This window comes from Pinus tabuliformis, chromosome 5_2 (assembly GCF_031772625.1).
Source record: "Pinus tabuliformis cultivar Carrire ecotype Pingquan chromosome 5_2, CPIR1, whole genome shotgun sequence".
NCBI classification, from domain to species: domain Eukaryota; kingdom Viridiplantae; phylum Streptophyta; class Pinopsida; order Pinales; family Pinaceae; genus Pinus; species Pinus tabuliformis.
Window position 1 is genome coordinate 393,803,977 of NC_142306.1, and position 24,415 is coordinate 393,828,391.

At 34.0% G+C, this 24,415-nt stretch overlaps 1 pseudogene; it reads right to left on the reverse strand.

The window, feature by feature from the left end:
* Positions 1-4,409: 4,409 nt before the first annotated feature.
* The window catches only part of LOC149159166 (red chlorophyll catabolite reductase pseudogene), an 86,656-nt pseudogene continuing 66,650 nt past the window's right edge, over positions 4,410-24,415 (reverse strand).

A 24,415-nucleotide genomic window follows, 5' to 3' on the forward strand; every position in this document is an offset into this window, starting at 1 on the left:
GTTGGAGCCTTGTGAAGTCCAAGTTGGTGCTTGGTAGAGTACAAGTTGGAGCTTGGAGGTTTGAATATTGGAGTCTTCAACTAGGGTTGGAGCCCTCATCTATCATTGTACTTGATTCATTGTAAACATATGATTGGAGTCCTCATCATTGATAAATAAAATTATTTATATCACAGTTCATTTTGTGTTCAAGTTATAAGTGATCTTAATTTGCATAAAAATAACAATTGTAAAATAAATAATAATTCACTCCCCCCTCAGTGTTTTAAACATCGTGTTAATGGGCTTCTCTTTGGCAAACTCAACTCACTTTTTCAGTAGCAAAAATTCTCCTTCGACCTCTTTTTCACACCTCCAACTTCTCGACAACAATTCAACCTTACTATAGAAAACAAAAATTCTTCAAAGTCCATATTTGTCCATTATAAAGACTAGAGGGGTAAAATATAATGTAACTTGTTTCATCGACAAAATGAACAATTTTTTTTCCCAAAAAAACTTATATCTATTTATTATATCCATCACTCTACAACATAATGGACTGTTAAATGGGATCATAAGAATATGATTCTTTTTGTTATAAATTTATTAGATGATTCATGAATTTTTAAAGTGATAAAACTTTATGTTCAAAATATTTGGATTGAACCACACCAGATCTGCCAAGTTCCGCTTAAGATAAAGGACTTCAAATATAAAGGAATAATATGAACAATAAATAAGGATAAACTATGGTTCCTATGAAATGATTTCTAAACTATTTATGAAGTGTGAAAATATCATAGGGATTAGAAGAAGTTAGGTTAATGCTTTTCTTTTATCATATGTATGTTATTATTCAACTTCAATAAATATACCATATTTTCTCTTCCTTTCATACTAAATATGATTTCTAAAAGAAGAACTATAACAATCCATGTCGATAATATAAATAGTATTAATAAACTAAAAAAATTGAACTCAAACGAAAACAATCTATTAATTTTTAAGTGATATTTGTTGAAATAAACTTTTCATTTGAAAAATAGAAATTGAACAAAAGGGATATCAATAAAATCATGGAGTTACCTTTTAAATAAAATTTATTAACCGAATTGTTAGAGTATAAAAATGTTGCCATCCCAATTATTATATACACAATTTGAAATAAATTGTAGACCTTTTCTATTCTTAATCCACATGTTATGGAGATTTAAAAAAATTCTTAAGGCCATCATATTCAAAGTTCAAAATATATTCGTAACAAAATGAGAGAAGAAGATATTAAAAATATATACAATTTACGTTACTTAAATTTATTTTTAAATGTATGTTTTGAATCTACTTATCGTAATTTTATATTAAATTTTATTCAATATTTCAAATATTTATTTTATTATTAAATAAAATATTAGATCATTTGTAAAAGATAATAAAAACTATTCACTAAATATGCCACAATGCATATGAACTCAATATTCCAATATTGTTGATAATTAATTTCATTTCAATAACACGATTTTGAATTTTTTTTCCTACTAATGTATATGTGTCTTCAACTTTAACTTTTGGGACTAGCCTTTCATGTAATAAATCATAATCTCTGAGAATAAAAACTATCAAAATCACTTAGTAATCATAGCTTGTATGAGCCACACCAACTCTAAGAATTTCTGGTTTATCCTATTAACTACCACAAGTTAGCACAAACAATTTTTAGTTAAGATCTGGAGTTTGATTATCCTTATTCTTGGTATCGTTGGTTTATTCTTACTTATTCTACAAGGGTTTTGTGTGACTAAGGAGATATGGAAAAATCGAGTCGTTGATTTATTCTTCCTTGTTCTTCAAAGGTTTGTGTGCTTAAGGAGATATGGAAAAATAGAGCGAGGGTTTTGTATGACTAAGGAGATATGGAAAGATAGAGTGGTTTCATATCCGATGAGTGGTTTGACTATTGGTTTTGTGCTTCTCAGAAAAACATGGAAACAACACTGACTATTGGGGCCATGCTTCTCAAAGGAAGAAAGTATAGGGAAACCATGCACAATGGGAGAAGACTACACAGATTCACTCTCAAGGAGCTGAACATTTCGATGATCAAGATTTGGGAAGAAAATGCTATTGGTCGTGAGGATTTTGAGAAAGTTTACAAGGGTGCTCTTCCTATCAAAGACTAAGGAATCAATGAATATTCAAGACTTTCGTGGAGTGAATGAAGGGTTTCATTGCAAAGATATAAGCATGGGACATATACACCACTGAAACTTGGTTCATCACCAGAACATTCCTTTATGATATCCCCCTTTTGAGATATGGGTCATTGGAATTCCACAAAAACTCTATTCTCAGGTGCAGAATCTATTCCCCCTTCCCTTGAAGACAATTTTATCATTGATTGTAGAAATTCCAACACTTCAAAACATGGGTACTACCATGTATTATTAATCAATTAGACTTCTAATAGTGAATTAAGATATAACTAGTATGTTATTAATGTTGTCAACTATTCCCCTCATTTTATAAACCTCACACATCATAACCTAGTTGTACTGATTTCCAGTTCTATTTGATATCCAACAAATCATTTACTACATGATTATCTAAAATTCATTTTCTCTTCTCATTCACACCTTTCACCTATTTAACACAAATCCTATGTTCGCAAGCTCATTTCACAGTCATCAACAAACTCATAAAATTTTAGCATCCAATCTTATCAAATGAACAAACTTGCTGGATATTTTTGTAGTGGTGCTAGACCTTTAAACCTCATTTACAAATTTTCTCCAATAGCATAAGGCCACTTGGTGGATTTCATCAAGTGGTATACTCACCAGTAAGAGAACATCATACTACTTCTCTTCTGAATACTAGAACATCAAACCCTATTTCCTTCAATGCAGGTTTCCCCAGGGGTTTGCTCGGCATACACAAAAGATGTCATTGAAAATCAGCAGTTTGTATCTACATCCTAACTTTCAATTTACTAATTCTCTATTTCTAAATACAATTTTTTCCTTTACTTATTCAATACTGAATGTATCCCCACCGATCTGGGAACATTCCTATTATTCCATACAAATCGCATGATGTCATAGAAGTGAAGGAAATCTCTAGAAAACAATCACGATTCTCCTTACTAAGACAATGTTTCCCTTACAACTAAGATTTAACCAACACAAAAAATGCCAATACTTATTATGACAGATCCAATCCTTGGAAATAATTTTAGAATCCGTGCCTTCCTTCAACACTTGATCACAATTTGTGACTAGGTGATTTTTAGGGAGAAAAAATTGGCCCTCAACATATTCCCATTACAATGTAGAGGAGAACCAACACCCTCTTTCGCAAGCTTTCCATGCAGAAAAATAATTCCACAATTTCAACGTAGATACTTTAGATCTCCACAAAGACCTTAAATTATAGAGTCTCAATCACTCTGCACCCAAGTCGTGATTTTCCTTCACTATTTGACCATTCCTACGACCAGTTGTTGTGTTTACTCTACAATCTTGATAATAGTTTTCCCAACGCAGAGTGACAATGCAACTATGCCTAATTCTCATTACAACCATCTAAACTTTGATCAATATTCAGACCCTTCCACTTGAAATTAATGTGGATAACATCAATGCCTTCTTCAATGCATTATAATTACAAACAATTTTCACAAAAATGGTTAAATATCTCACCAACAACGCAAAAAGAATTGATTATGATTCCCATAGAGCATTAGAACCTTTCTACATGAAATTCCTATAGCTAGTGTCTACCAGAATCACAATTTTAGAACCAATTACGAGAGTTGGATACCTACAATTTTTTGTGTATATATTCACACTCAAATGCTATTAATCACACATAAACTAAATCGCAAAAATACACAACAAATTATCAATTCAATGCACATAGAAACTTCACTTGATCACAAATATTACTTAAAATTAGTGGCCTCTCTTTCGACATGCATTTTATGTTGTTTACAAAATGTTCACAACTTCCTTTCAAGGTTTTGTTTTGTAAAAATCAGAAGCACCGTAAACTTTATTCAACGAAGGCCAAGCATGAACTAATTATAATAGATCTTCTTATGCCATGGTGAGGACCCTTGCCTCGAAAGACTAACACTCTTGCAGTTCCAAGGAAAATACTAATAAAATCCTATAGCGTATATAAATCACTTCTATTGTAAATGAATGGAGCCATAATTGAGCCTCTATAGTATATTAAAACTCCAACATTGCTTCATGGACAAGAGGTACCATGCTAATTTGGTACATGGCAATAAAGTTGGAAACATCAAACATGCAATATATGTGCAGGATTATATACAAAGTTACTATTGAAATATGATGCTAAATTCTGACCTCTATGGATTTGAATTTAGCCTTATTAATATCTCATGCTTCTCATTGAATGGGATTTTATATTTCCTTTTGGAAGGTAGCTACTACATGATTAGAAACATCATGTCCAAAGTGTCTAGGCATGTTAGAGCTCATCTCCACTTCAAGACCTTTTTCTTTAATCATGTTACCTCTTCCAAAGAGAATCTTTTGTTCATGTTCCTGCACTGACCTCCCTTTGGCTGAAATTGTTTCCAAATAAATCCCAACTTATTTTACTATTGGTTCCACTATGTCCTTCATAGCCTTATCCATGCTATTCATTGTACCTTCATTGCCTTGTAACTCACTAATGATATTAAACAATATTGTGTTGGGTGAAACAAGACTACAAACATACATAGAGGATGAAACATATGGTTATGCCTTTGGAGCTTTCTCCAAGGGTTGTCTTGAGAAATATAGTTTGGTGTCCTCATAAAACCATTGTAAGTACTCTGGCTCAAGAAATACATCCTTTCTTTGGAGAAAGTCAAGAAAAAGTACCAATGGGCTTGGACTACTCTCAATAAACTCAAACAAGAGATGTGGTTTGTCTGTTAGATGACTAAACATGCCTATAATTGTAGACATGTTTAGAGATCAAAATGGATACTTACAATGAATCCATGATCCTAGTACAAGGTCAACCTTAGAACCTTTTTTGCTAGATTTGATATTGACAGAACCTTCCCCATTGCCATCTTTATTTTTAAAGGATCTCACATCTACACAGGTGTAACTTAGATTTAGCTACGAACCCAATTGTGTCTCAAATGTGGAAGTTATTCCTTCTATTAGGATTCTTCCAAAAATGAATAAATGTGGTAATTCCACACATTTATCATACTTGTATCTCCAACAATTTGATTAAATTTTAATATGAAGAGTATATTTTGTTTTCTAGTTGTTAGAACCTTCAAAGGAGTGTGTTGGAAGATTCTTTCTCCATCAGTGTGAGCTTCAAAATACAATTTGTAGATACAAATAATGAGGTTCTCTCTAAGACCTAACTCCTTCTTTGAAGATGATGTGACTAATTCGCATAGGTAAAGCTAATACTTGTGACTTTTTCTCTTGTTTGAGTGATCTCTAGAAAAGGATAAAAGAAGCCTAGTTGAATCCATTTATTGAAAAGCTCTTTGTTTGTGTCTTGTAAAGTTCCACAAATACCAACACCTACCAACAAGATTCCAAAGAATCAAAAACTTTTCATATTAGGTATGGAGTACGAGAGATCATTCCATGTTGTGGCATTATCTCCTGTATAATGTGCAACATGGGAACCTGACCCAACAAAGGTAGAACGAGTAAGTATGAATGGTCTATTCTGTAGTATTGATTTCAATGTTTTATTCATCATAATAACTTATGATTACCTATGCATATTTTGACAATTTTACTGCATGAAACCATGCAGGTCTTCTTCCCTTCCAATTGTTTTGGTAATTCTTTGCAACCAGGCTTCTACTTGAGCTAATGAGGCAAAAATCGCAGTGTTGTTCCTTGAGATAAGAAGTTGTACATTGTTGACAACACACAGGGAATACTTGATCACTCTAGCATTGTTATTGAGGATTCCTTTTTTGTTTTGAATGGCATTTACTTCATCTATTAGACACTTTGAATCAAATTTAGACTTCCATCTTCTCATCTACCTCAACAATCTGGTCCCTTGGTTATTTCTCAATTTTAAAGAACTAGGCATGCTATCTTTCTTTGTCCCACTCCTGCTCAACTATAAGGAGATGTCCACAAATTGTTTTTTGTGTATTAATTTCAATATTTAGGGTCATATGAAATGAACTCATTGAATTTTTCATCTTTACCCTCTCTGCAAATGCGTGATCTCCTAGGCCAAGGGATAAAATTGAGGTAGAGGAATGTCTTGCTTTTATGCTATGTCGAAAAGGGGGTTGTACTTTTGGGGCCACATTGAAACTTTATTCCTTATGTGGATGTGAAAGAAATTTTTTGGGTGTAGCATGTACCAACCATATAAATTTTGATAGGTGTCTTGTTTAATTTGTGGGTTTAGATTCAAGTTTCTTAGGGGCCAACCTTTTGGCGTGCCCCCCTTATATGATTTTTCTATATTTTTTTAACTCAGAGATTTATGGGACGCTTTCATCCCTGCTTTCTAGTTCTCCAATTTGGAAAATCTAGTGATGCCATTGCATTATTGGCCTAAAAATTACACAAACCATGGGTATGGTTGAGTTGGAAGAGGAATCTTGTGTGGGTGTGGAGCTCATACCAAAATTATAGATGCCAATGGCACTACACCGTGAAATACTAACCAATGAAAATTCCTATACTCAATTGTTGCATCTGGTTCTAGTGTGATGAAATATTTTTTGCAGCCACAAGTTCAAGCTCTTCAATAATGAATTATACCCATGAATCTATTACCCCCATTAATCACAATACATTACATTCATTAATGTGATTTATGATTATTATTTTTCTTTGTTGGATCATATGGTATATAGCCTATTTCTTTTGGACTACTTTCATCACCTATCACTTATTTTAACATATTTACAATAGTGTGAGCCATGTGCAAGAAAATGACACATCCAATAGTGTTGCAAAGGGATCTCTTCCCAATTTAGTATCCCATGGAAAAGCACCAAATTTACTATTATTTTTCATTTTTACTTTTTTTAGGGTAGTCCTTTTAGTAAAGTTTACTAGGTATCATTTTCATCTACCTTTCTATCCACCTCTAGTATTTGCATTAATGTCTTTAATGCATTAACATTATTGCGCATCATTTCTTCTATAAATCCTCTAATGAATTAAGATTGGTGGGCATGTTAGTACACCTTCATAGCTACCATAGGAACTGTTGAAGGGAGGGATGTTGTACCATTGTATGGAACCCTGATGTATGTTTCTCTGCTGGTGGAAAGAATGTAATGTACCTGGAGCATTGACTGAATTGCACACGGGTAAACTAACACTCTAGACTAAACCCACATAATCATTACTCATATATGAAGCATAAATGTACTTTTATTTCAATGACAATATAGCTGAGGATTCTATGCATAAGCTTCTGTGCATATTATACTCTAAAATTTAAGCCTTTCATTTAACCTTTAGATGGTAATTGGCTTATCCTTAGCTCTGTTGAATTTTTTAAGACCATATCCCAAGGGAAAGTAAGAGGCTTGGGACAAATATGGGAAATATTTGATAGAGAAGACTAGGAAAGGTAAAATTGATGATGTCATTGGAAGGGATGATGAAACCCATAGATGCATTAGGATTGTTTCATGACAGATAAAAAATATCACTCTATTGATTGGAGAACTAGGTCTTGGCAAGTTTGCAATTTCAAAAGGGTAACGGTCATTCAAAGGTTTTCTTATTGATGTTCGAGAGGATGATTTCTTATTTATAAGTCCATATATAATGAATTTGATTGAAATTCAATATTATCATATATGCATAGTTGATTTCTAATTGAACAAAGCATTATGACAACTATATGTTATCTCCCTTTTATGTTTCGATAGGATTTGTTAGATAATAATTCAGGGATATGTTCAATAGGTAGTAATGAATTGAAAGGTAATGATTCACTATACGTGTTATCAGTTTATGCCTTATGTTTGGAATCAATTAACAAAGTAATGTTGCATATCTATCTTTCTATATGACCAGAACTGAAGAAATTAGGGTTTGGAGATCTACAATATACACCTCTTAATAACACAGTAAACTTATCTCATATGATTTCTATCTATGCCATACAATTACCACTAATACCATATTTTCACCGAAACTTTTGAAGAGGCCAATGCTATATGAGATTCTATTACTCTCATCGCTTATTTTCACAAAGGATCTTAAAGAGGTCAACTCGTTTAATATTATCCCTGAGTAGTAGTAAAGTAATTACATTTCTTAGTGAAACTCTATCTTTATTTTTCAAAAATTATTTTAAGGAGCTCAACTGTATCACACTACATCCTATCCATGAGTAATATTTTTCCTCAAATCCACATAATATAGTTCATTGTCCCAAGAGGATCTTAGAGCTCAGTTGTTTGAGATCTCGATCTGAGAAATACTAAAACAACATGATTTTATAAAATTGCACTCTTTTTTTTAAATTGCACCGTTTTCTCTTGATTGTGAAGTATGGATGGTCAATGTGAAATTGTGAAGAAGAAATGTTATAATCAACAATAGCTATTCATGATTCAAGATACAAGTTTTAGACAATTGATAAAGTTTAATTTGTCACTAAAGTAGCCATCAAGGGTTATGTTGACCATCAAATAGTGGAATGTTACTCTTTATTTTATACGTGTAGTGCATATTTTTGTACGTCCTACTATCATTTCTAGTTTCTTATAAATATTTAAAGAAAGTTAATTCAAATGGTCTTGAATTCATGATCAGCTTGATTAAAGATTTTGGACTAGAAGCCTCCACAAAATGATTCCTCTTATTATGATGAGGCTAAAAACCATGTATTTAGCATTACATAGGAACCCTTAGTGACATTCAATTCAATGGACTTCAACTTTGAAACCCTAAGTGGTGATATCTATTTGGTAATAGACACCAAGGACATGCACCTCACCCCAACTTCTTTTGTGTGCTCTACATTCATTCAAAAGCATGGGGCATATCGCTTGGTAGGACTTGCCCCCCATTGGGGGCTATATTAGCTATCCAATTTTATCAACCCAACAAGCCATTACTAACACAAGTGTCTTTTATAATTTATGAAACACTTACATGTGAACTTCTAGCAAATTTGAAGGCCTTGTAGTAGAGTAGAGCCCTGCTAAATGTATGTTTGATGTGTAAAAATTGCACTGATTAATTTTTCCTCAATCTGTTTGCAAATCGAAATGAGATGAAAACAAATACAATTGTAGAATGTTATAGTCTGGTAATTCTCTAGAAGTGCCTCGATATGTAGTAGAAAAAATAACGTTTTCCATGTGACAATATATTATGTTGCATAAAAAAACTTTCCTACTTGTCACTACTACATCAATTTCCTTAGTTATTTTTAATATCAGTTTTATTGACTCAAAATTCATGTTTTGATTTTAGTAACAAGGCCTTTAGATAGATGACTCTTTTGCCTTTGGTGGAAAAAATAGATGGAGTGGCTTTTATAGAATCGAAGTCATTCAAAACTATGGATAGATCTTGTTAGTAGTAGCTACTAATTGTCAGCCACTTTGGGGATGAAATTAGAAGGCTCTGAGATGAGCTCTTATATTTTCTCTATTTCCATTTGATTGTGAGAGAAGCACCTTGTAGATGAAGGTATGTCGGTATGCCAAAGCAATTCAACATCAACTCCAAATCTTAGATGATTGTAATGTAACACTATCTAACAATAAGAAAAGCTTGTAGTTCACAAATGATAGCTCTGAAGGGGGATACATATAGAAAAGAGATGCATTTCTCTTAAATTTCAGGTGTAATAATTTGTTGGTCTCCATTTTTTTATTTTGGTGAAATGAACTGTGCCAAACATCATGTTGTCATTTGTGTTACAATTATTGATAAGTACCAAAATTAGAATGAGAGTGGCCATTAGTTCACTTTCACACCTCTGCTGGACTACTGAGTCATTATCTTACTTTCATCTCTATGATGGATTATTGGGCCTCCAATTAATGCTTACATTCAAAGCATTCGCACTTGACGTAAGAATCTTTTGAATCTCAAAACAATAACATACATGTGTCATGTATTTCCTTGTTCCTGGACATTTCACTTCATGAATAACTTAATTTCAAAGTTACCAGGATTTATTTATGGATTCACATACGGATCCAGATCCAGATCCACTAGATTTTTTCAAATCCAAGTAAAAATAAAATATAATAATATTTAAAGTTTTTAAGAAATACTTTGAGCTCAAAAAATAAAACCATTTATAAATCACAACATTTAGAATTGAAACCACTATTGAAAAGGGTTATTGCTGAATTATAATGAGCTGGAGAAACTATGATGGCTCCCCAGGAAAGGTGTTGGGGATTCCAAAAAAGGAAGGAAGCAGTTGGGTAAGACCAAGATGCAATGTAGATCAAGATTCAATCAAGCTAAGACAAGTTATAATTAAGGCTCATCTCTATGAGCAATATGCCCTGATACTTTGTAAACCTCATGAAATATTTTAATTTTTATAGATCTCAAGTGTGTTAGAGATTTTTTTTTTTGGTTTGGGGAGAGAGGCGATGTGCTGCAGGGAAGAAGAAAAACAAACCCTCCTAGATTAATCATAAATATTTATATTTTTTGTGTATGATATTAGTAACTGTAATTTTTAACTGTGGAAGAGGAGGAACGATGCATTATTTACAACAAGCAGCCTTCTAGAAGCATCACATGCTATGAAAATTCATTAATTTGTGTGATTCTTATATCCATATTTTGGTTCAGATAAAGAAGGTGAATTACACATGGTCCACGTTAAGTAGATATTGGATTTTTTGGGAGGAAACATGTACTCCATATACTTTGAGCATGCAAACAACTAGCATTTATCTAACCAATTCTATTCACTTCAACTAGTCCCAACACTTGAAACACAAACGTTTCCATCGAGCTAGCTGGGTGGTTAGAAAGGAGGATAGAAATGTAGACACAAGTATCCACCCCCTTAGATGGAACCAATTTTTTCAAACTTGGAACCAATTTGACCTAGACTTAGTCAAATCATCCAAATTGACCCTAGAATTCCTCTTCAAATCTGCAAGAGCCATCTACCTAGCATGTGATCCATTTCCTCGGCATACAATCTATTTCCTACAAGTATGGATCCTCCACGTTGTTGTATTTTTCACGGATCTAGGCGGATCTAGATTAGATCCACTAATCCTAGACCTCCCTGTGCTGTATCTAGCAACATATCTTAATTGTCAAGTGTTTTGTAATAATAATAATTTAGTCCACAATATAGGCATAGTGAGCAGAAATATGAGTTAAGTAATAGAATTGGAATTCATCTGAACTTGTAAAATAGATAACAATGGGAAAAAAAATTAAGGAAAACTTTTGAAACTTCAAAAATAGAATTAATTTCAACGTTTGATGTGGACTTTTTTAGTTTAATGTTGCTTTTGTACGTTAATAAGTGTTTTCCTAGTGTAATGTGCAAATGTAAAATGGTCGACAATGCTAGTAGAAATGTGGTGTAATTCAAAAGTAATTTATGTCATTACTATATATTTTTAAATGATCCTAGTTGTTTATACTATTTTTTGGTTGATAGTAGTATAATATGAAATGATAGAGAATACATACACAATATAGTGGACGTATGTAATTTGGATGCTAGTGGCTTACACAAACCCATTGTTCAACCAATAGTGGTCTCATTGTGATCTGCAAGGTCTGTTTCTACACATTTTTATAGTTTGTAGGGTAAGCTTAACATCCTTCTTACATTATGCAAACCATCGACATTATAGAGGATGGAATCAAAGAAGTGCATGACCCCTCTTCATTTATATTTTATTTTAGGGTTTCAATATATCAAATGTTCCTTAATAAAATATAATCTTCTCTCACTTATTTCTATACAATTTTCAGTCCGAATCATGCCCAAACCCCATACATGTTGTAGGTGTCGCTTGAAAGGATTCCCCACAAACTACCTTATTTGTAGCTAGCATTTGACGTAATGGGAGCTCCAAGGGCCTTTCATAGTCTCATCCCCTTCTAATAACTCCCTTAGCGATGATCACTAATGCATGGAATTTTATCTATGTGCTAGCATGCTAAGTTGTTAGGCTAGAGATGGATGTTTTAGGCTTGGATTTTTCTTCTTCCTTAACAACTTCTTCCTCATTTTTCTTCCTCCTTGACTTTTCTCATTTTGAAATTTTTTGTATATACATTTATATATACATATGTGCAATTCTTGAGATTTACTTTTCATTATTATGATCAAACATTGTTATGCATTTTTTTTCTTAAGTGATAAATGGTGGAAGAAGATGTACAATTTCCATTTTTGATCTTGTAGTGGGTGATGTCGGATTTCTCAATATTGGTGATTAGGTATATTGAACTCGTTTATGTACTTAGTACTAATGTTGTCAATGTGTTTCTCCATTTATAAATTAAATAACTATGCTCTAAAAGATTTATCTCTCATGTTCAGGTCCCTGCAGATGGCATTCTTATTACAAGACATTCCTTATTGATTAATGAATCCAATATGAGTGGGGAGAGTTAATTTGTATGTACTTTTCTTATTGGTCTCTTAGCAGTGATTTTCTTGTGAAAGTTTGGAACATTTGCATGAGGCTATGACTACTTAAATTTTTCTTCTAGGTTTCTAAAGATAAGAAAGATCTATTTATTATGCCTAGATGTAAGGTGGGATATGGCTATGGAACTATGTTGGTGAGTTGTTATGCCTAATTATCATTTGAAAATAGTTATTATTTATGATTCACATTTAAAGGATTATATGTCTCTATGAATTACTATCACTACTCTGTTTGATAATAATGGGGTCAATTTAGACATCTATTGCCTTATTTCAGGTAACTGGTGTGGGATTAAACCCTTCATCAATGAAATATTTCCCTAACTACACTTAAGAAATTGACTCAATATATTACCGTATCCTCTTGTGAAGGAAGTATTTTAATAAATTTGGTCAAGTAATCAATTAATTTTCATTTCCTTTTTATGAAGTCATAATTTTCCCTCCTATTTGAGATTGCAAAGAGGTTGGTTCACTTATAACTATTAGGGTTTCTTCCTGATCTTGTTGGTATTTTCTGTATCTTGAAGGAGGCTGAAATTTTGAATTAAATAAGTTTTGGGGTTGTTCTATTGTTTTTTTTCCTACCTAGTAGACTCCTTGTTTAGGGTTGTTTTGTTTCAATATTCTACCTCAAGTATTGAAATTTTGGCACCCAACACTATGGATTTGTGTGTTGGATGCTCATGTTGGTATTTTTTGCAACTATACTCATTTCTAGCTTCATTTGCAGCTGATCCAAAGTTTTTGGTGGACATTATTACCCTAAGGGTTTTCATCTTTCCTTTTCAGGTTATCTCATTTGTCCTAGGATTTCACTCATCTTTAACTGCATACTACAAAGCTGACAGATAAGTATGCATATCATCTTATTTTTACAAATTTTGAATGGTTTTTAGTATTCTTCCCCTTTTAGCGCTTCCCAAGAGGGCCCACATGAAATTATATGTTCTAGAAAATTGCTTGGCACATGATTTTTTGGGTTATTGAGTTAATATGTGAGATTAGTGGTTGGTGGCATTTTCCTTAGGGTCGCTGAACTAACGTTTCTAGATCCCACTTATTATATGGATTTAAACCCTTCCTAGCCCCTTTAGTGGCTTTTCTTGAAGACGCATGGACACTTCATCTGCTGGACTATACAGATTGGTTTTATGGTACACATATGGTTGTATGCTTTTCAGTTCAGACTATAGCAGTTTTATATGGTGATGTTCTTGGTATTCAATCCACCTTATTTGGAGACATTCTTCATATATTCAAAGGGTTGGTACCTTTCTATTAGACATTGTAGTTGGTCATGTGAGTCCTACTCATATATCTACATTGATTCATATTGGCTCTAACAAGCCTCTGCTACCTATTTGCAAAGGGTCACAACTCTCAACTCTTTTTATGCATTTTCAACTCATAGGTTTGTAGGATCACGGATTGACTTATCTTCTATATTTTTCGAGTGTAGCAAGGGTTTTCACTTAAAATTTATCCTAGTCAACTCTCTATTATATTATATCTAGGTGTCTGGCACCAACCTAGATTAATGGGTCTGTAACCCCTCTTAGCGAGCGTGTCCCACTTTAGAGTGTGTACAAATATTGCAAATACATTGTTTGATAAGGAGATAAGTCCTCTATTATGCCAAATTCTTTAGCTATATGTGGTGTTTCACAGTCTTCTCTTCTATTTATGTGTTTTTGTTTTTTTCATGTGGTGTTTCATGGTCTTCCCTTCTCTTTATGTGTTTGTGGTTTTTTATAATTTAGGGTTTTCTATTGGTTCCATTTTATCCTTGTTTATCTCTCGTGATCTTAACACTTAGTGACCTTTTCTGCCTCGGGATTTCTATCAGGAAACATACCTTAATTATCATCTAGAGTTCAACTCTATGCGAGTTCTTACATACTAGCCAATGAGAATATGGCAACTTGTCATCCATGTACTTCTAAAATTCATACTTTCCTTAGCATGACTAGGCACATACATGTTAGCACGGTTGAACATTTGACCATGTAAGTCAACGTAATTTGTTGAAATCTATGTAATGGGTTTGTGGCCCACCCCAAAACTAAAGAAAGGTTGTAGAAACTAAAGCAACATGCTCCCTCTTGGCATCCATATGACTTAAAAAAATTAATCAAATTGGAAATAACATCAAGGGCCATTCAAAGTAAAAATAAAATTATCTTAATTTTTGTAAACACAATATCTATACTAGAGATCAAATCTATAATGTTACGAATTATGGATTTTATACATGGGTGCATACAATCTTGGCATTCAAGAGGTAGTGACATAGCCCATAATCTCTTATCTTGCAGGATTTTTGTGAAGCCATGAATTTAACCATATAAATTTGTATCCAATTTTCTATATTATGAGCCTTGCTTCATTATAAATATTCCCTAGTCGCAGAAACCGCATGCTTGCTAGTAATTGACACTATTGTAGTGGTTGAATTACCTAGTTGGGCCTTTAAGAGTTCTACTTCTTTCAGGTGACATGAACCCACCTTTGGCACTGCCTTGAGAGACATTTTGATCATGGTGGCGAGGAGTAAAATTAACTGAGTAGTTGGGGAATTAGGTCTAGTGGTTATGGGGAAATCCTAAATTCTAGGGCGAAGTCTTCGACACCTAAAATAAGGATTCTAGAGGTTGATGTACCTCATTGGATGTTTAATCACATTTTCCTAACCTTAATTTAGAGAATTTCATTGAGATATTTTGATAGATAACACCCCAATAGGCACATAAATACAATCTAGAAAGCCTCAAATCACTTTGTCTCAACTCTAATTCAAATAAATTCCTTGAGAAATTTTGATGGATAATACCCCAATATGCGCATAAAAGAAATCTAGAAAGCCTTAAAACTGCATAGGTGGTTTGCTGCATTCCAACCACTCATAAAAAAACCGTTGGGAAGATTATTTGGGCGAGAAATTCAGCTATGAAGATAACATGACTAAGGTGATCTTAGAGAGCCATGGGAGGCAACAGCTAGTCTGACACTTCTTGAAACAAAAATAGAAAAAATCTTTGTATCAAGGATTAGGGGATCAGAGAGTGACACTATGTAGTTTCTTCTTTTTCAACATGTCACAAAGACCACATTTGTCAATCAACCTAAATATTTATCCTAATGTCATTCGGAGTAGTTCATTACCTTATGGAAGATCTTCGATACCACCTTTTGTGGTGTTTTTCGTTGGAACCATTCTCATAGTTAGAAGATGAAACACTTTTATGGATGACAACCATGTTGTAATGATCAAATGGGCTATCTTTGGTTCACAGAATGAAATTAAGATTCCCTTTGCCCTACCTGGGATAGGTGTAATTAACACTTGGAGACACCACAACCTAACTAAACTGTCATGAAAAATGATGAATATAGCAATAGAAAATGGATGCACATATACTTGAAAATTTATTTTGGTTCTAATAAGGTTTCCAATATTTATAAATCTACTATTCACAAACATAGATTCTAGGTTGTTGGATTTTTCTTTCTTTTATTTAATGCTAATTTGAGCATGGATTGTAAGATTGCAATATTTTATGATTATTTATCATTTTTATTCTTTTTGTAGTCTTTTTAATAAATTTGATAGAGCATCATTTCCATCTACCTTTAATGCACTTCTAGTAGTTGTATTAGTTCCTTAATGCATTAACATTATTGGTCATAATTTCTTCTTTGCTCATTTTAAACTTAAAATGTCACTTATTTAAAATAAACATCACATGGTGAGCCTTCAATACAAATAGTTTTTTAAGCATTCTGAGATTTTCTTTTGAGTTTTTAGATTTATCTAGTCAATGAACTTGAGTATCTGAAGGCTAGCCCTCAATAATTGATTTTTCTTTGCCATCTGTTCATTTTCAAACTCCAATCAATTAATTAATGTTCAATGGGTTATGGTTTTTATACTACTTACTTAAACTCATAATTGATGCTAATCAAATGTATTTTTAGTTTTACTTCCCGTGTTAGAATATTTCCTTACAAAATTTCATACATTGATGCTAATAAATTGTAGTTACAGTTGTAATTCTCATGTCTGAAAGTTTCTACCATTAATCTTCTCCATATTTTACTGTATGTGTTTCCATGTATACATTTTCAGTGTAAAAAGTATCCTTATATCTAAATTTAATAGAAAAAAATACCTATGGGTTGTTGCCCTCACAGTTGTTTGCTATCTATATGATTTGAAGAACACTGTCTACATTATTCATCTGCTTATTCCATTTACTATGGAAAATTTATGCCTTGAACATAAATTATTCTACATGCTATAAGATAAGATTATCTAGATTGGGTTGACAAATAAATGTTGTGAAATTTAGCCCACTAGCTGACCGAACAACCAGTAGCATGTACAATTTTTTCCTTTATCTGAAATTTGTCATGTAACAACATGTGGCATATTTTTTTTCACTAATATGACAATACATTTTGGCTTGTTTTTTTTTATATTTTTTGATTTAGATTAAAAAAAATTAGAGGGTGCCAACTCAATGGAATAGCACCTACCTTGCAACCAGGAGGTTGGTGGTTTGATTCCATCATGCCCTAATATGAATTAATCACTGAAGAAACAAAAATATTCACATTACATATTTTGTTTCGAAAGAGATTTTTTTAGTGTCTCTAGAGAGCCAATAACTTTGATTAAAGTTATAATGTCTCTATCAAGACAATAACTAGGATTTGTCTCTTGAGAGACAAAATTAAATTGTCTCTTAAGAGATAGTAATACTTGGATTCTATATTGTCTTTGTAGAGATAATTTTTTAAGACAGTAATTTGAGATAATCGAATTGTCTCTTAAGAGACAAAAATGAATTGTCTCTTAAGAGAAAAAAATGAATGGTCTCTTAAGAGACAATAATACTTGTCTTCTATATTTTCTTTATAGAGACAATTTTTGAAGACAATAATTTGAGACACTCGCTTAAAGACAATATTTAAGATAATTTATAAGTTTTGTTTTGTCTCAAGTTAAGACAAATTTCACAAAAAATGTCTTAAATATTATCTTAAAACACTCCTAGTGGTGTGAGAAACAAAATTCAACCATAGTAAAAGATAGTGGACTTCGATGAACTTGACATTGGTTGATACACTCTTGTTGTGAGTAGGGATCTTAAAGCCACCATCAAACTCTTGTTTCTAAAACTGCTTCCTCAAACTTGTTGTTATACAAAATTAAATTTCATACAATTTTGAATATTTTTTTTGTTTTTTGTTTAGATAGTTAGATCCTTCTTTTTGTGTTCACCTTTACACAAAATAATAGTTTGAAACAAAATTTCCTTCCCATATACTCAAGGCTCACATATATAGTTTCTATCTATGTTTATACTTCGGCTAATTTAATATCACATCCTTTACTTCATCAATTGAAAGTGTATCCTTATAGGATTAGCAATATGTAACTAAATACTATAACTTGATAGAAGGTCCCCACTGTGACCTCCTCTCTTTTTCCCAAGATTCTTTCCTCTTGTGTGCTAGCGACTGCTTCCTTGCTCTAGGTGGATTCCTATGCCACTCACCCACGGGGCTTCGCTCGGGGAGAAATACTATACCACATGGGTTCATATTAGGGAATATATATTGAGGAAAAATGACATAATACATTGGGCATATAATAGGGGGTAAAGGGTTTTATATTGGTAGGTATAAAAAATAGAGCTCAGAGTTAATGAAAAAATATAAAAGGGCATAAAAAATGTTAATGAAAGAAATGGATACTTACAATATCTAATGAAAGTAGGGGTTTTTCAAATTAGGAAGATACATTTGGTTCATATTGGAAGGGGGTTAAATGATGTGACTTTATATGTATTTTAATGTTAACCACACTCTCATGTGATGAAAACAATTATAAGTCCAAAACAATTAAATTAATTAAAATCAAGAAAGTTGGATTTAATCCTACCTTTCTAGATTGAGTTTGTTCCTCATGGTTAGGAGTCAGTTTAGGCTTAGTTGGTTGAGAGATTCTCTCCAGCTAGTTAGGCTCCTAGATTAGTGTTTGGTTGAGATATTTTATCAACCATAGTGTCCAAGATAGTCATACTATCTTGAGACAAGCTTCCTCATATATTTATTTGTACTATTATCATTATTTGTACATTACATTGAGAGTGTGAAGAATATAATATTGTGAGGATTTTAGGCATTTTCCTGTAGGTTTTAAACCCATATAGAAATTTCCTGCATAAGAATTCTAAAACTCAGAAAATAAATAGTGCGAGAGCATAACACATAAAAAAAATATACACAGATATTTTCCCGTGGATCCCAAAATCAGGACTACCAGCTAGATTTTTCATTATGTTCCTTTCAATGTTACAATACATATTTATACATGCTGAAGCATCCAATACGATGGAACAAAAACCATTGTGTCCAAAGACATGGACCGAAAACCATCGCGACAAAAACCATGTACGTAAACCATGCACAAAACCATAGGTAGGTTTGCCCAAACTAATATAGGGTCCCAAAAAAATTTCCCTAGGGTGTTGCCCTAAACCTCATAGAGCGGGCTACCCATTCCCCCTCAAACCCCCATATGACCCCCTCACTGTGCAATCGGTGCAACGAAGGGTGGGCTCTACCCCCCCTCTAAACCCCCAGTTAACTACGTGGGCTAGTCATGAAAACAATATAACACAACCCAACATTCTACCACTTTTTGTTTTCTTTCCACATGAGAGCTTAGTCATTTATCCATCCCTGCAATGACCATTATTTCTCTACAACAAAAGAACTTCTCAGAGCTCATAGATTTTGTCAATCCATCTGTAGTATTCTTCAAAGTGTCCACCTTTACCAGCAACACCTCTTTGTCTTTTATCATATCCCTCATCAAGTGATACTAAACATTAATGTGTTTTGTCTTTGAATGGTAAGCAGGGTTCTTTGCCAAGAAAATTGCACTTTGGTTGTCACAGTCTATCCTTATAACTCCCTGTACTAACCCCATACTTGAACATAATTTCTGCAAAAAAACTGCTTCCTTTCTTGCATGAGTGGCTGCCATGTATTCTTCCTCTGTAGTTGATAGTGCCACTACAAATTGTTACTTACTTATCCAACTGACTGCACCTCCAATTAGGTTAAATATATACCCACTTGTAGATCTTCTCTGATCCAGATCTCTAGCCCAGTCCGCATCAACAAAGCCACGAATATCCAAAACTATGTCCAATCCCAGTCTTCCCTGGTAGCACAAACTATAATCACTAGTGCCACACAAATACTTGAAAACCTGCTTCACAACTATCTAGTGCTCCTTCCCTCGTTTTGACATAAACCTGCTCAATACTCCCATTGCATGTGCAATGTCTGGTCTAGTATAAACCATTACATACATTAGGCTACCAACTGCACTTGCATATGGAACACGGGACATGTCCTCTTCCTCTTCTTGTGTCTTGGGACACTGTTCAGTAGATAACTTCACACCTACAGGAATAGGAACCTTCACCGGTTTACTATCCTTCATATTAAACCTCTGTAGTATTGTCTCGACATACTTCCTCTGGTTTAACCAGAGCTTCCTCTTTGCCCGATGTCTTTTACTTTCCATGCCCAAAATATAGTTTGCAGCACCAAGATCTTTCATGTCGAATTTGGAGGACAATTGGGTCTTTAAATCATGGATAATTTCTTTGCCATTTCCAACTAGCAACATATCATCCACATACAAGACCAGATAAATAACACGGTCACCAATTAATTTAAAATACACACAGTGATCTGCTTTGCTTATGGTGAAGCCATGTCCCCGTATAAATGTATCAAATTTCAGATACCACATCCTTGGCGACTGCTTTAACCCATACAAAGACCTCTTTAACTTGCATACCAGTTCTTTCTTAGCCTTCACCGCAAAGCCTTTAGGTTGCTTCATGTAGATCTCCTCTTCCAGATCCCCGTGAAGAAATGTTGTCTTCACATCCATCTTTTCTACCTCAAAATCAAAAGCAACAACAACAGATAAAAATAATATAATACAAGCTACCTTGGAAACAAGAGAAAAAATATCACCAAAATCAATTTCTGGCACCTGGGAATAACCTTTTGCTACCAACTGAGCTTTGTATTTCTCCACCTTTCCTTTTCATTTGTCTTCTTCTTGAACACCCATTTTCTGCCAATGGGTTTCCTCCCAGCTGACAACTCCACTAGATCCCAAGCCTCATTTTTATGCAAAGATGTCATTTCATCAACCATGGACTCTTTCTAGAGTTTTCCATCCTCTGAATCTACTACTTCCTTCACAGTTCTGGGATCATCATCAGTAATAAATAAAGAAAAATTTGAATAGAAACCAGATGGACTATACCTTTCTCTCTACCTTCTTTTTCCAACTGATCTTGTCAGACCTGGAGTTTGTGGCTCTTCATCTTTTTATTCCTCTTCTGCTGTAGAGTATGATGCTTCCTCTGTATGCTCAAACTCTATCTTCTAAGGTTTCCTTTAGTTGGACATCATGTTTAATAACATCTTTCACCTATCTGAACACCACATCTCGATTGTACACAACCTTCCTTGTTACTATGTTCCAGACCTTACAACCCTTTAAACCATCCTTATACCCAATAAAGATGCACTTTTCAGATTTACTGTCCAACTTGGTTCTTTTCTCCTTCGGAACAAGTACATATGCATCACATCCAAATACCCTTAGATGTGAAAGAGAGGGTTTCTTACCCATCCATACCTCTTGTGGACTCTTAGCCTCCAACACTAATGAAGGTGATCTGTTTACCAGGTAACATGATGTATCCACCACCTCTGCCCATAATTCTTGTCCTAACCTGGCACCACTGAGCATGATTCTTTCCCTTTCCATCAATGTCTTGTTCATTCTTTCTGTAAATCCATTTTGTTCAGGTGTATATCGAGTAGTTTTTAGCGTGCTATACCACACTTCTTACAGAATTCTTCAAATTCCGTACTACAAAATTCCCCACCATTATCTGTCCTCAACATCTTTATCTTTTTCTCTGTCTAGTTTTTGACGAGAGCCTTAAATTCTTTAAACCTGTCAAAGACTTCATATTTCTTCTTAAGGAAATATATACATGTATTCCTTGAGAAGTCATCTATAAATGACACATAGTACACAGACTTACCCAGTGATGGAACCTTCACAAGTCCAAACACATCACTATGCAGAAGCTCTAACATTTGTTTCACCCTCTTACCACCACCAGGGAAACTCACCCAATTCTACTTCCCATATACACAATTTTCACAAAAATCAAAATCCAGAGAGCTATTACAAATACCTTCTACCATACCTTTACGATGAAGTATTAGAAGTCCCTTCTCTTCGATATGTCCAAGCCTTTGATGCCACAACATGGTCTTCTCTCTAGAGGCCACTAGATTTTTTGCTCCACTTTCAGGGACCACAGAACTGTTGCACCCATCAACAAGAGTGCTACCTTGCAACTTGTACAAAGTTCCAATCCGAACTTCCTGCATCAATACCAGTGCTCCCTGAACCATCTTGCAGGTATCCTTCTCGAACACTATTTTTACACCTGCATCATCCATTTTGCTTACAAAAATCAGATTTTTGGCCAATGCAAGACTATGCAGAACACTCGGAAGTGTTCTAACCCTTCCACCTTGCAACTTCAACTTTACTTTTCTGCAACCAATGATTCTAACCTTCATATAATCCCCTAAGAATACATCACCACCATCATATTTCTCATACTCACAGGACCACTCTCTATGGGGAGTGAAGTGAAAGGATGCACTTGAGTCAATCAACCATGCCTCATGATCTACATGTGTACTTGAAGAAGCCAAGTACACATCCCCACTTTCATTTGAGGTGGTTTTCACCTCTACAGAAGGAGCACCATCAAATGCATTTCCTTTGTCAAAAGCTTTAGATTTACAGTCCCTTTTGTAGTTTCCTTCCTTTCCGCATTTCTAGCAAACCACCTTTACAGGTTTTCTTGGAGATTTAGGTCTCCCTCTAGATTTAGTTCTCCCACTAGATGACTTATTTTTGTTATTGTTCTGGGACAATCCTTGTACAGAAAAGGCATCACCATTTTGGCTCTCCATATTTTTCCGTCTCATCTCCTCTATCAACAAGGATGAGACTATTTCATCAAACTGCAAGGCAATGCACTGCTACCTATTGCAATAACCATACTCTCCCATGAATATGGTAGAGAACACAACAAACAGATGCACTTATCTTCATCTGAAATTTTCATATCAGTAGATAATAATTGACTTATCACAACATTAAATAAATTCAAATTCTCTATCACTGAGTCTCCATCTTTCATCCTCAGGCTATACAACTTTTTACGTAGGAATAGTTTACTCACCAGAGACTTTGATTTGTACAAAGTCCCTAACTTGTCCCAGAAATCCTTCACCGCAGCTTCCCCTGATACATTTAGAAATACTAAATCTGAGACACACAATTGTATTGTGCTCTTTGCCTTTTGATCCAACTTCTTCCATTCTTCATCGGACACTCCCATTGCTTTAGTACCAAGATCTACCCAACACAATATAGTGGAAAGAATATAACACAAACCAACATTTCTGCCATGTCTGATTTGTCTATACACTTGCTGTTTATTTTATTAATTTTTTATTAGTTGATTGAATATCCTTCATGTGGTATCAGAACTAGATATCCCTCGCTCTCTTGTGAGAGGGAATGTGATCATGTGAAATCTGTGTTTAATTAATGTGTTGATCATGGGTCCAAATTAGAGTTGACTCTTCTGCGTAGTGGAGGCTGATTGAAGAGAGGTGCAAATAGGAGTGAGTTTTCTCTTGTAAGAATTGCTTTTGGATGCAATAAAGAGGCTCAACAACTTGAAGAACATAAGCATTCAGAAAATTGCTGCATATGTGAGAAGATTCCAGCAGAAGCCTTCAAACAAGTAGCTGTGATTGACTGGTCAAAGAGTTTATCATCAAAATCGTGGCACTATAAATCTCAGTGGAGAAATTGCCGATTGTACTTATGAACAACTATTGACTGTACTGAATAGAAACAATGTGATGCAAGTCCTGTGTTGAATATAGAAGAGTATAAGTGGAGTATGTGTGAAGAGGAAATTGTCATGGTTCATTGTAGATGGACTTGATTGTTTAAATCTAAGAAGTAGAGTTTAAGTTCGCTCGCTAATCGGTAATGTTAATCCAATCATTGCCATGAATGCAATTGAATAGAGTAGAAACACCGTCGGCTACACATTTCTTTGATCAACCTTAACACTCATGTGGAAAAAGCATCATATATATTAATTCAATATAGAAATGAAACACCACATGTTTAATTGAAATTGCTAGTTTAATGGGTTATAACAGCGTGCTCTAAACAAAATCTTCACGTTGAAAATGATGTAAATCACCATTTCATTGAAATGGGTTCCACACTCTCTAAATTGTTTTTTGTTTTTTCATATAGTGGACTTATGATCTTTGAAGATTTGATTATTTGTATATATGTGTGAATCTGCAAGCATTCACTATTAATGAGATTTGAGTTGGCGGGACAAGTTGAAGAGAAAACAAAGGAGCAAAATGCCTTTGGAAGTGTTGGAAATTGAGCTCAGCTCAAGTGCGAGTGAAGCATAGCCAAATCATGTGAAAAAAAAATTTGGTTGTTGAATACCAACAACGTTCACGAATGCTCCCAGCCATTGTTATCTATGTGCAAGGTCACTTTACATCAATTTTCAGGTGATTTCATAAAGTGTTT